General features: G+C 45.7%; 1 non-coding gene across 1 annotated transcript; it reads right to left on the reverse strand.

Annotated features, from left to right (window-relative positions):
• Nucleotides 1-10,642: 10,642 nt before the first annotated feature.
• TRNAQ-CUG (transfer RNA glutamine (anticodon CUG)) lies at nt 10,643-10,714 on the reverse strand. Its single transcript has one exon. It is a non-coding gene; the product is annotated as a tRNA-Gln (tRNA).
• Between the last annotated feature and the right edge of the window lie 603 nt (nt 10,715-11,317).

Raw genomic sequence — 11,317 nt, forward strand, 5'->3', positions numbered from 1 at the left:
ATTCATAGCAAAATTGTACAGGATCCTGAAATTTTGCAACCATTTCTGATAAATGGAATCACTGCTTACCTTAATGTGCATGGCTCGCTCCCGGGCATTCAGTTGAATAGCTTCCACTTGGGCGACGGTTAACCTGGGTGTGTTGGCAATCCATCCCACAAACAGCGTACGGTGTTTTTCCGTTGGTATGTTGACATTTCGCCGTTATTGTCTTTCGTTCACTACAAATAAAGCCAGAAGGGTTGTTCCCTTAACCTTGTATTACACTTCACTGATTACTGTCGTATGCTGTATATACTGTTCAGACGCAAGCAGACAAGTAACACGTCCTTCCTCTACCACAGGCACAGCACTACTGCACATTTGGACATTACAAACTGCGCTGGTCCTCCTAGACGCTTGTTTATGTTCCGATAATGTTTGAGAATGGAAGAAAATCATCCGAGATGTAAGAAACACTTAATTACCGGAAATTAAATGTCCACCTATGTTTGAACTTAGATCACGAATTCAGAGTCCTGTGTGCTAAACATTACTGCATGGCACCTCCAGAGCAGCTTCGTTCCTACTAGATGATCATTAGTGTTCCGATAATTTTTGAGAAAGGAAGGAAATCATCCGAGAAATATGAAACCAGTAACACCTCGAAATTTAATTTGCAGGTCCCAGCGAGATGTGAAATCGCATCGCTAGATACAGAGTTGAGAGTTCTTACCATTACACCATGGGACCTCAAGAGCAGCGCCGTTCTTAATGGACGTTCGTCAGTGTCCCGATAATGTTTGAGATTTGTAGATGATCATCCGAGTATTAAGAAATGTTTATTAATTGGAAATTACAGTTCCAGGTCCCACCGATGTTTGAACTCGGATCGCTGATTTCGGACTCCAGAGGGCTAACTATATAACCATGGGGCCTAACGTGCAGCTTCATTCCTACCAAATGTTCATCAATGCTCCGATAAGTTTGAGAATGGAAGGAATCATCCGAGAAACACAAATCCAGTAACACCTCGAAATTAAAATTGCAGGCACCACCGAGATTTGAACTCGGATCGCTGGATTCACACTCCTGAGTGCTTACCATTACACCACGGGATCTCACAGCCTGCGCTCATCCTACTGGACACTCCTCAGTGTTTCGATAATGTTTGTGAACGGAAAGGAAACATCCGAGATTTAATGAAATATTAATATCTTGAAATAACTCATGCAGGTCCCACCGAGATTTAACACGAATCGCTGGATTCAAGGTCCAGATTGCTAACCATTACACCATGGGACCTGACGAACACGGCATTTCCTAGTCAACACTTGTCAGTGATTCAATAATGTTTGACAATGCAAAGAAAACACACTACAATGAATAAACTAGTAATATATTAAAATGGCGAGGCGCGCGGGTGTGAGCTTGCTTCCGGGAGATAGTAGGTTCGAATCCCACTATCGGCAGCCCTGAAAATGGTTTTCCGTGGTTTCCCATTTTCGCACCGGGCAAATGCTGGGGCTGTACCTTAATTAAGACCACGGCCGCTTCCTTCCAACTCCTAGGCCTTTCCTATCCCATCGTCGCTATAAGACCTATCTGTGTCGGTGCGACGTAAAGCAACTAGCAAAAAAAGAATTTTAAGTCCCACAGAGATTTTAAAAAAGGACTGCTGTTTTCGGAGTCCAGCGTGTTAACCATTACATCATTGGACCTTACGAATTACGAAGGTCCTACCAGACGCTCGCCTGTGTTCTGATTGAACCGTGTGTTTGGTCTCCTCCCGCCTTAAAGGACTTGGTTCCTGTGCTGTGCTCCTAGCGAGCTCATTGAAAATTTACTACCATCATTGTGCGTATTTTTGAATGTCCTAGGCATTGATTGTGTAATAAATGTGCCTCTCCCTGTTCCTCACTTATGGCTCCATGGACAAGGAATTCTTTCCGTCCTGGGGCGTCCCTCCGTATTTGCATTTCTTTCGTATGTCGATCGTCTGCCATGCTCCCTCGCGTGTACTTACCCCCTCCCGGCTTCTCCGAGAGAGGGGCGTGATGACGTTGGTATCGGGACCTACCCCTCCCGGCGAGCCAGTGTGCCTCGCCGGGCGGTGGTCCGTCTCACTTACCTGCTGCTCTTTGTGGAGAGCACTACTCTTGGGTCGAACCGAGGACCGTGAGAGGGGCATGGGAGGTAAGATCTACTGGCTTGCTATGTGTTGGTAGGATGATGGGAGGAACTAGGAACTTGTACAGATATGTAACGCCATGTATCTGGTGGTAATTGATAAGGAACGGCTTGGTGCCGAGATATTTTGTGAAAGTAACGTAAAGTAACTTAAAGTGTTGTACCTTTCTTGTAACATGAAAGAAAGATTCCAGAATGTTCTGGACGTGTAGTTGGGAAGTATGCGTGTCATTGTGAGTTCACTGATAGAAGAGTTTTCCTTACCTTGTTACTGGCGAGCTGTATATACGTTGCAGCGCTGTAGAGATTAGTAAGACATTTATTTGGTACCAAGGTGCGCAGCTTACGTTATGTTAAACCCTTTTATTAGAGGAGTGGATTTCCTCTTATATTTTACAAGGATGAGAAATGGAAACGGGTTAAAACCCTTCTTTAGTTATGTTATGTTGCTTTTCGTGCGCTTCCGAATTGGTTTGTTTTACATTGTCTATGAATAAAGTTGTTGTCAAGCTGTTTGAATTGGGACTTGACATTATCCTCTGGGTTGGACCTTACATTTATATCCAGATCCCTGGCCCGCTCTCCTTTGGGTCATCCTGCCGGGGGTACGGCACAGTGGTGGTAGCAAAGCGTGGTTCGATCTGGATTTCCTTTTTTTTCATTTACTTGCGAAATTTGAGCTCCCAGAGCTCTCTCGTCTCGGTGTTTGTAATTTTGCCTTGTGTGTTGTATCATTTACACGATGTCTGCTCGCGACATTATTTATCCGGGAGCTTTGCGGAAGGAGGAATTGCTGTATGAGTTAGCAATACGTAATTTGGAATCGAAAGGGACAGTTAAGGCCGATGAACTCTTGTTGAGGAACAATTTACATCGGAATGTCTCAGCGCCCTGTTATACCGAAAGCGAGGTCACGAGTTCGGTATCCCTTATTAAGACTAACCTCTCTGATATCGCCTCAGTGATGGATTTTCTGGAGAGCGACGTCGCTTCGCCCCATCAACTTAAGAGAGTGCAGGGTCGTTTGATGCATTATGTTCATCGTGTAGGTGATTTGCTGTCATTAGACTTAAAGGAGGAGGTGTTAAATCAGGTTCAGGATTTACAGGTCAAATCTTCTACACTTTTAGAGAAAGTTGAGACTTGGCTAGCTGACCCGTCCATCAAGACTAAGCCAGTGTTACCTTCCACTGCGGCGGTGGTAGGCGAGTTAAACCAACCCACTCCTGACCTTGGGCCTGACGGGCAGCGAACTTCCCTCGAGCCGCATTTCTCATCTTTAGAGCGTTCTTCAAAACAGACTACGAGGCAACAGCCACCTTTGTCGCCGCAGGTGTCACCATTTTCGAGTATTCCTCACCCATTGAATAACATGCTGAAGGACAGCCCGCGCTACTCAGTGAATTCGGCGAGTGATGTGGTTGCATTTCTTCGTTTTCTTGTCGAATTCTTGGATCACGCTCAAGTATTTGGGTTGACGCATGCACAAATTTTACAGGTGATCTATCCGCATACTGTTGGAGTTCTTTCTGATAAGATTGTTAATGCTATATCGGAACAATTATCGTTGCATCAGTTTCATGCCCATATACTAACTCACTTTATCCCCGCTAGGGCTCTTAATTCTTTGGTGCAACAATTCTACTTTCGTGTGCAACGTTTAAATGAGACCTTATCAGAATTTATTTCTGACGTTAAATTTTATGCCAGGGTATTCGCACTTGATTATACGGAGGAGCAGGTGGTTTCGACTATCGTGGAAGGGATTACTCCGTCGTATCGTTCTTGCTTGTGTTTTGTGTCTCAGCCTCGTAACTTTGCCGAGTTGGAAGCTATGGTCGTCTCGGCGGAGGGCATTCGACATGCCGACTCGCTTCGCGATCCTGGTCTTTCTTCTGGCCGGGGTGTTTCTGAGCGCGCTGTTACTCGTAAACCCGCCCCGTTAAAAATATGTTTTGGCTGCGGCGCGTCTGATCATCTCCGTAATAAGTGCCCTTCTCGATCTCTTCAGGCACAAGGGCCTAGCCGTGGTTCGAGTACCGAGGGGCCGCCTAGGGTTTCGAAGGTTGTATGTTTTCGCTGTGGGACCCCGGGTCATGTAGCGAGGGATTGCACGAAAGGGCCGAAAGGTATCTGACTAGACCGACAAAAGGCCAGGGACAGGCTCATTAATTCGCCGTCGCCTAGTCAAAATCATCGTACGACCCCAGGTGAACGTTTGTCATCCTGTCCTGCCGAATGTTTGCAGATAACGACCGAGAATAAGGGGGTAGCTCCATTTGTCAAGGCCGAGATTAATAATGAGCCAGTGACGGCACTCTTAGATACTGGAAGTGTTGTTTCCTTTGTAAGCGAGAAGTGGTTTGGTCTGCATAAATCTGTGTGTAAATTTCCCGTCGTCCACCCGGTTTCCTTTTCCTGTGTGGCTGCTAATTCTTCTAGAGTTGAAGTCTTGGGAGTTGTGAAGTGTAAGATTCGTGTTGCTAATTTTTCGTGGAAATTTCCGTTGTATGTGGCCAAAGATTTACCGTATCCTGTAATCTTTGGATCTGATTTTTTCGCTTACTCAGGCTTGGTTTTGGATATACAGGAAGGGTCCTGCTGGTTCAAATTTTGTCGTGATGTTCGGATTCCTGTATTGCGGTCTAACTCGAGTTCTTCTTTTGCCGTGGTGCCCTCTGAGGACGAAAAGGGCTCCGATCTTAGCCATTTGCCCGAGGATCAGGCCAAGAGCATTAGGGAGTTGTGTGATGCCTTTCCCGAGGTTCTGACGGAAAAATTGGGGATGACTAACTTGTTGGAGTACAAGATAGAGGTCTCAGATTCTATTCCTGTTAGGAGTCCGCCCTATCGTCTTTCTCCCCCAAAAATGCGAGCATTGAAGGAGATCATCGATAACATGTTGCAGGAGGGAATAATTCGGCCTTCCACGTCAGCTTACTCCTCACCCATATTTCTCGTGCCTAAGCCTCAGGGAGGTTACCGTCCAGTTTTGGATTATAGGTCATTGAATAAGAAGGTGATATTGCAATCTGTTCCGCTCCCAGACTTGCATTCCTGTTTTTCGTGGTTCAGAAAGGCTAGGTATTTTACCGTCCTGGATTTAAACCAGGCATATTATCAAATCCCTTTGGCAGAGGAGTCCCGTCATTTGACAGCCTTCGCAACCGACTGGAACCTCTACGAATTTTGTCGTTTGCCCTTTGGCATTTCCACTGGCGCTGCGGTGCTTAGTAGGCTTCTAGATCAGTTGTTTTCGGATATTAAATTCAGTTATCTTTATCATTACCTCGACGATGTCGTCATCTATTCGGAAACCTTTGAGGAGCACCTTGACCACCTGCGCGAAGTGTTGTCTAGACTGCGTAACGCTGGCCTGACGGTTAAATTGTCGAAGGTTTCCTTTGCAAAGCCGCAGATGTCCTTTTTAGGCCATATAGTGTCATCTAATGGAGTTTCAGTCGACCAGTCTCGCACCCGGGCCATTGATGAGTTCAGACCCCCACAGGACGTTAAGGGCGTCGCCCGCTTCATCGGGATGGTAAACTTCTTCCGTAAGTTTATCCCTAACCTTGCTAAGCGTGCTGGGCCTCTTAACGCCCTCCGGCGTAAAGGGGTGAAGTTTGAATGGGGTACTTCACAACAAGCAGCCTTCGAGGATCTGAAGTTGGCTATAACTAATGCTCCCATACTTGCGATGCCCGATTTTTCCAAGACCTTCATTGTTCAGACCGATGCTTCAGCCTCGGCGGTTGCAGCTGTCTTAATGCAGGAATCCGACCTGGGCCGACGACCTGTTGCTTACGCTTCCAGGACCTTGACTCCTCTTGAAAGTAAATATTCAGTCTATGAGTTAGAGGGTTTGGCTGTGTTGTTTGCCCTAGAGAGGTTTCGAATGTATTTAGAACATGTAAAATTCGAGCTTGAAACCGATAACCAAGCGTTGAGCTGGGTCCTGGGTAAACCTAGGAAAACGGGCCGTCTAGCTCGGTGGGCCATAAGAATATCGGCGTTTCAGTTCGATGTACGGCACATTCGAGGCTCGGACAATGTTGTGGCCGATTCGCTTAGCCGCATGTTCACTGGTCAGCCTATTCAGGATGATGACTCTTCTGACCCTGAGGTCCTAACTTCTTTACCCCTGGCTGGAGCGATCTTGACTGATGCCCCGTTGTTATACCATGATCTTGCAAAATTCCAAGTGGAAGATCCTATCTTAGGGCCTATTGTCCAGCAGTTGAAAGAAGGCAAGATTGTTAACCCATATGTGTTAAGAAATGGTGTCCTTTGCTGTCCCTCCCGCTCTGATCACAAGATGAAAGTTGTTGTTCCATCGGTATTAGTACCTATGATATTTAAATATTTCCATGAAACTCCTTTGGCTGGTCATCTGGGAGTGTTTAAGACCAGGGAGAAAATTCGCGAAACCTTTATTTGGAAGGGGCTGGATGCTGAAGTCCGTGAGATGGTCAAAGCGTGTAAGATTTGTAGGATGAGCAAGCCTGCCCTTAATACTCGGGTCGGCCTGTTGTCTTCTACCCAGGCTACGCGACCCATGCAACGTCTATTTATAGATTATGTGGGACCCCTCCCCAAGTCAAGGACGGATGGCAATAGATTTATATTTGTTTGTGTCGACGGCTTCACTCGTTTTTCTTGGTTTTTTCCGACGAGGTTAGCCACGGCAGAGTCCACCATAAGGTGTTTAAAAACCATATTTTCTTCTTTTGGTCCGAGCCAGTACTTGGTGTCCGATAATGCGAGGGCGTTCACGTCGAATTTGTTCAGAAAGTTTTGCTTTAGCCTGTCCATTACGCATGTGACAACGTCCCCGTACCACCCCCAACCCTCTTATGCAGAGAGAGTCAACCGCAATTTGCGGGCCGCTCTCATCGCCTTCCATCATGACGATGTTTTGAGATGGGACACTTCGTTGCCATGGCTGGCTTTCGCATTTAATTCTGCTGTACATGAAGCGCATCAGTTTTCTCCTGTGTCTCTTATGTTCTCCTTCGTTCCCAACTCTCCACTCAGTAATCTCTGGAACATTGATGAACTGTTACCAGAGAGGATTGACCCCCTTAACATCAGGGCAATTTGGAAAAAGGCTAAGGAAAACCTCAAGGTGTCCTATGAGAAGAAGAGAGAACGTTACAATGAGGGGCGCCGACCGACCGATCTCGCTGTAGGAGATAATGTTTTTGTTAAGAATTTCGTGCCTTCCGGGAAGCTCGCTCCTAGATTCCGAGGACCGTATGAAATTATTGATTTCTTAACGCCGGTCACCTTGTTGGTAAAGGATCCGGAGACGGAGAGAGTCTTCCGAGTTCATCTTTCGCAAGTAAAGCCTGCTTAGCGTTTCAGCTACGGGTACCTTGGTTTCATGTGGTATGAAGCTTTAACTTGGTTATCCGGAGAGTTTTGACTCATTTCCATTCTTGTCGGAGATATGCTCTTCCCTTAGTTAGTTTAAGTTTGTTCTTCCCCTTTTAAGAAAAACAAATCTGGATGTATTATTTATTTATTATGAATGATTTAATGTGAGTCCTCCCGGAGTCCTATCGCACCCGTACTGCTCCCATGCCCCCCGGTCCGGTCCCCTACACTGCATTGGCCCCCTGTACCCTGTACCGGTGGATGGATATCTTTCGACATCTTTGCTGGCCTTCTGCTTTATTTTACAGTGGACTGGAGTATCCACCTACGCCCACTGCTCCATGAGAAGGGCCCCTCGTGGCTGCGATTCCTGGCGATCATTGACTCCAGCCGCCGTGTATTACGGCTACCGAGTTCAGAAGGATTGGGATTTCCAGCGTCTGAGTTGCCTAAGGAGGCTCCGAGACGGTCCGCTACTGTGGCCGTTGTCCTGCATGCATGCCGCTCAAAGTTTGGTTGGGTTGTATCCCAGCTATGATGGTTGCCGGCCCTGATGGCCCACCTTTCCCCTGGCGATTGCTGGGGACATCTTCATTGAACTGAATGTTGCCATATCCCGGGATATACTTGTTAAAGACTCGCTACTTCATTGTGGTGTACAGTAAGAAACTAATTTTTGATACAGCAAGAATGTAAAGTCAGGGATAGGCTTGGCAAAGACTCGCTACTTCATTATGGTGTATAGTAAGAAAGTAATTTCAGTGCTAATCTTGGCAAGAACTCGCTATTTCATTTAATGTACAGCAAGAATGTAAATTCAGAGATAATCTTGGACTCACTACGTCATTTTGGTGACCAGCAAGAGTATTAATTTTATATATTATCTGGGCAAAGACTTGTTTCTTCATTTTAATGTGCAGCAAGATGTTACTTTTGTATATAGTTATTTATTGTAAAGCAAGAACACTATTGTATATCCAGCAAGTATCCAGGATAATGAACTTTATGTGGCTGATCTTTATGGAAGGAAAACACTTTGGTCAACCCTGGGTTGGTGTTTTGGGGGGGAGGTCTGAACCGTGTGTTTGGTCTCCTCCCGCCTTAAAGGACTTGGTTCCTGTGCTGTGCTCCTAGCGAGCTCATTGAAAATTTACTACCATCATTGTGCGTATTTTTGAATGTCCTAGGCATTGATTGTGTAATAAATGTGCCTCTCCCTGTTCCTCACTTATGGCTCCATGGACAAGGAATTCTTTCCGTCCTGGGGCGTCCCTCCGTATTTGCATTTCTTTCGTATGTCGATCGTCTGCCATGCTCCCTCGCGTGTACTTACCCCCTCCCGGCTTCTCCGAGAGAGGGGCGTGATGACGTTGGTATCGGGACCTACCCCTCCCGGCGAGCCAGTGTGCCTCGCCGGGCGGTGGTCCGTCTCACTTACCTGCTGCTCTTTGTGGAGAGCACTACTCTTGGGTCGAACCGAGGACCGTGAGAGGGGCATGGGAGGTAAGATCTACTGGCTTGCTATGTGTTGGTAGGATGATGGGAGGAACTAGGAACTTGTACAGATATGTAACGCCATGTATCTGGTGGTAATTGATAAGGAACGGCTTGGTGCCGAGATATTTTGTGAAAGTAACGTAAAGTAACTTAAAGTGTTGTACCTTTCTTGTAACATGAAAGAAAGATTCCAGAATGTTCTGGACGTGTAGTTGGGAAGTATGCGTGTCATTGTGAGTTCACTGATAGAAGAGTTTTCCTTACCTTGTTACTGGCGAGCTGTATATACGTTGCAGCGCTGTAGAGATTAGTAAGACATTTATTTGGTACCAAGGTGCGCAGCTTACGTTATGTTAAACCCTTTTATTAGAGGAGTGGATTTCCTCTTATATTTTACAAGGATGAGAAATGGAAACGGGTTAAAACCCTTCTTTAGTTATGTTATGTTGCTTTTCGTGCGCTTCCGAATTGGTTTGTTTTACATTGTCTATGAATAAAGTTGTTGTCAAGCTGTTTGAATTGGGACTTGACATTATCCTCTGGGTTGGACCTTACATTTATATCCAGATCCCTGGCCCGCTCTCCTTTGGGTCATCCTGCCGGGGGTACGGCACACTGATAATTTTTCAGAATGGAAGAAAATCATCGGAGATATAAGAGACATTTAATTACTAGAAATTAAATTTCCAGGTATCACCGAGGTTTGAACATAGATCATGAATTCAGAGTCCTGTGTGCTAACCATTACGGCATGGGACTTCCAGAGCAGCTTCGTACCTACAAGATGTTCATCAGTGTTCCGATAATGTTTGAGAATGGAAGGAAAACATCCGAGAAATATGAAACCAGTAATACCTCCAAATTAGCATTGCAAGTCCCACCGATATTTGAACTCGGAACGCTGGATTCAGAGTCCGGGGAGCTAAAAACATAAAACAGTGGGACATTACAAACTAGGCGTTTCAACTCGACGCTCCTCGGTGTTCCGGTAATGTTCGAGAATGGAAAAAAACACACTACAATTAATAAACTAGTAATGTCTTGTCATGACATTTTAGGCACCCCACGAGATTTAAAGTCCAAACATTAGATTCGGAGGCCAAACAGCTTAACATTACACAAGGGAATCTTACGGACTGCGCTAGTCCAACTGGACGCTCGTCAGTGATTCGATCATGTTTGAGAATGGAAACAAAAATTCCGAAAATGAATTGCAAATATTAACAACCTGAAATAACAATAGCAGGTCGTACCGAGATTGGAACTGGGATCGCTGGATTCAAAGACCAGAGTGCTAACGATCACACCACAGGACCTTACGAATTATGCTGGTCCTACTAGACGCTCGTCTGTGTTCTGATAATTTTTGAGAAAAGACGAAAGCCATCCGAGACTTAGGGAATATTGAATAAGTGGAAATTAAATTTCTTGGTTCCACCGAGGTATGAAATTGCATCGCTCGATTCAGCGTCCAACGGGCTAACTTTAACACCACGAGGCCTAACAAGCAGGGTTGTTCCTAATAGATGTTCGTCAGGGTTCCCATAATGTTTGAGAATGGAAGGAAATAATTCCAGAAATACCTCGGAGTTAAAATTGCAGGTCCCACCGAGATTCGAACTCAGATCGCTGGATTCAGAGTCCAGACTGCTAACCATTACACCATGGAACCTGACGAGATAAGCCCACCTTACTCGACACTCGTCAACGACTCCATAATGTTTGACAATGGAAGAAGACATCTTACAATTAGTAAACTAGTAATATCTTCACGTGATATTTTAGGCCCCACAACCCGAGATTTGAAATCGGTTCGCTAGATTCGTAGTGCAAAATGCTTACCATTACACCAGGGGTTCATACAGATTGCGGTGGTCCTACTGGGCGCTCGTCTGTGTTCTGAACATTTTTGAGGAAAGGAGAAAGTCATCCGAGATTTAAGGAATATTGAATAACTGGCAATTAAATTTTTGGTGCCACCGAGGTACGAACATGGATCGCTCGATTCAGAGTCCAATGGGCTAACTTTAACACCACGAGGCCTAACGAGCAGGTTCGTTCCTACTAGAAGTTCATCAGTGTTCCGATAATGTTTGAGAATGGAAGGAAAACATCCGAGAAATATGAAACCAATAACACCTCGAAATTAACATTGCAAGTCCCACCGACCGCCTCTGTGGTGTAGTGGTTAGCGTGATTCCCGGCTTGGCCACGGAGTTTGAAAAGTGGTACGAGGGCTGGAACAGGGTCCACTCAGCCTCGGGAGGTCAACTGA

The sequence above is a fragment of the Anabrus simplex genome, chromosome 2, assembly GCF_040414725.1.
Source record: "Anabrus simplex isolate iqAnaSimp1 chromosome 2, ASM4041472v1, whole genome shotgun sequence".
Taxonomy (NCBI): domain Eukaryota; kingdom Metazoa; phylum Arthropoda; class Insecta; order Orthoptera; family Tettigoniidae; genus Anabrus; species Anabrus simplex.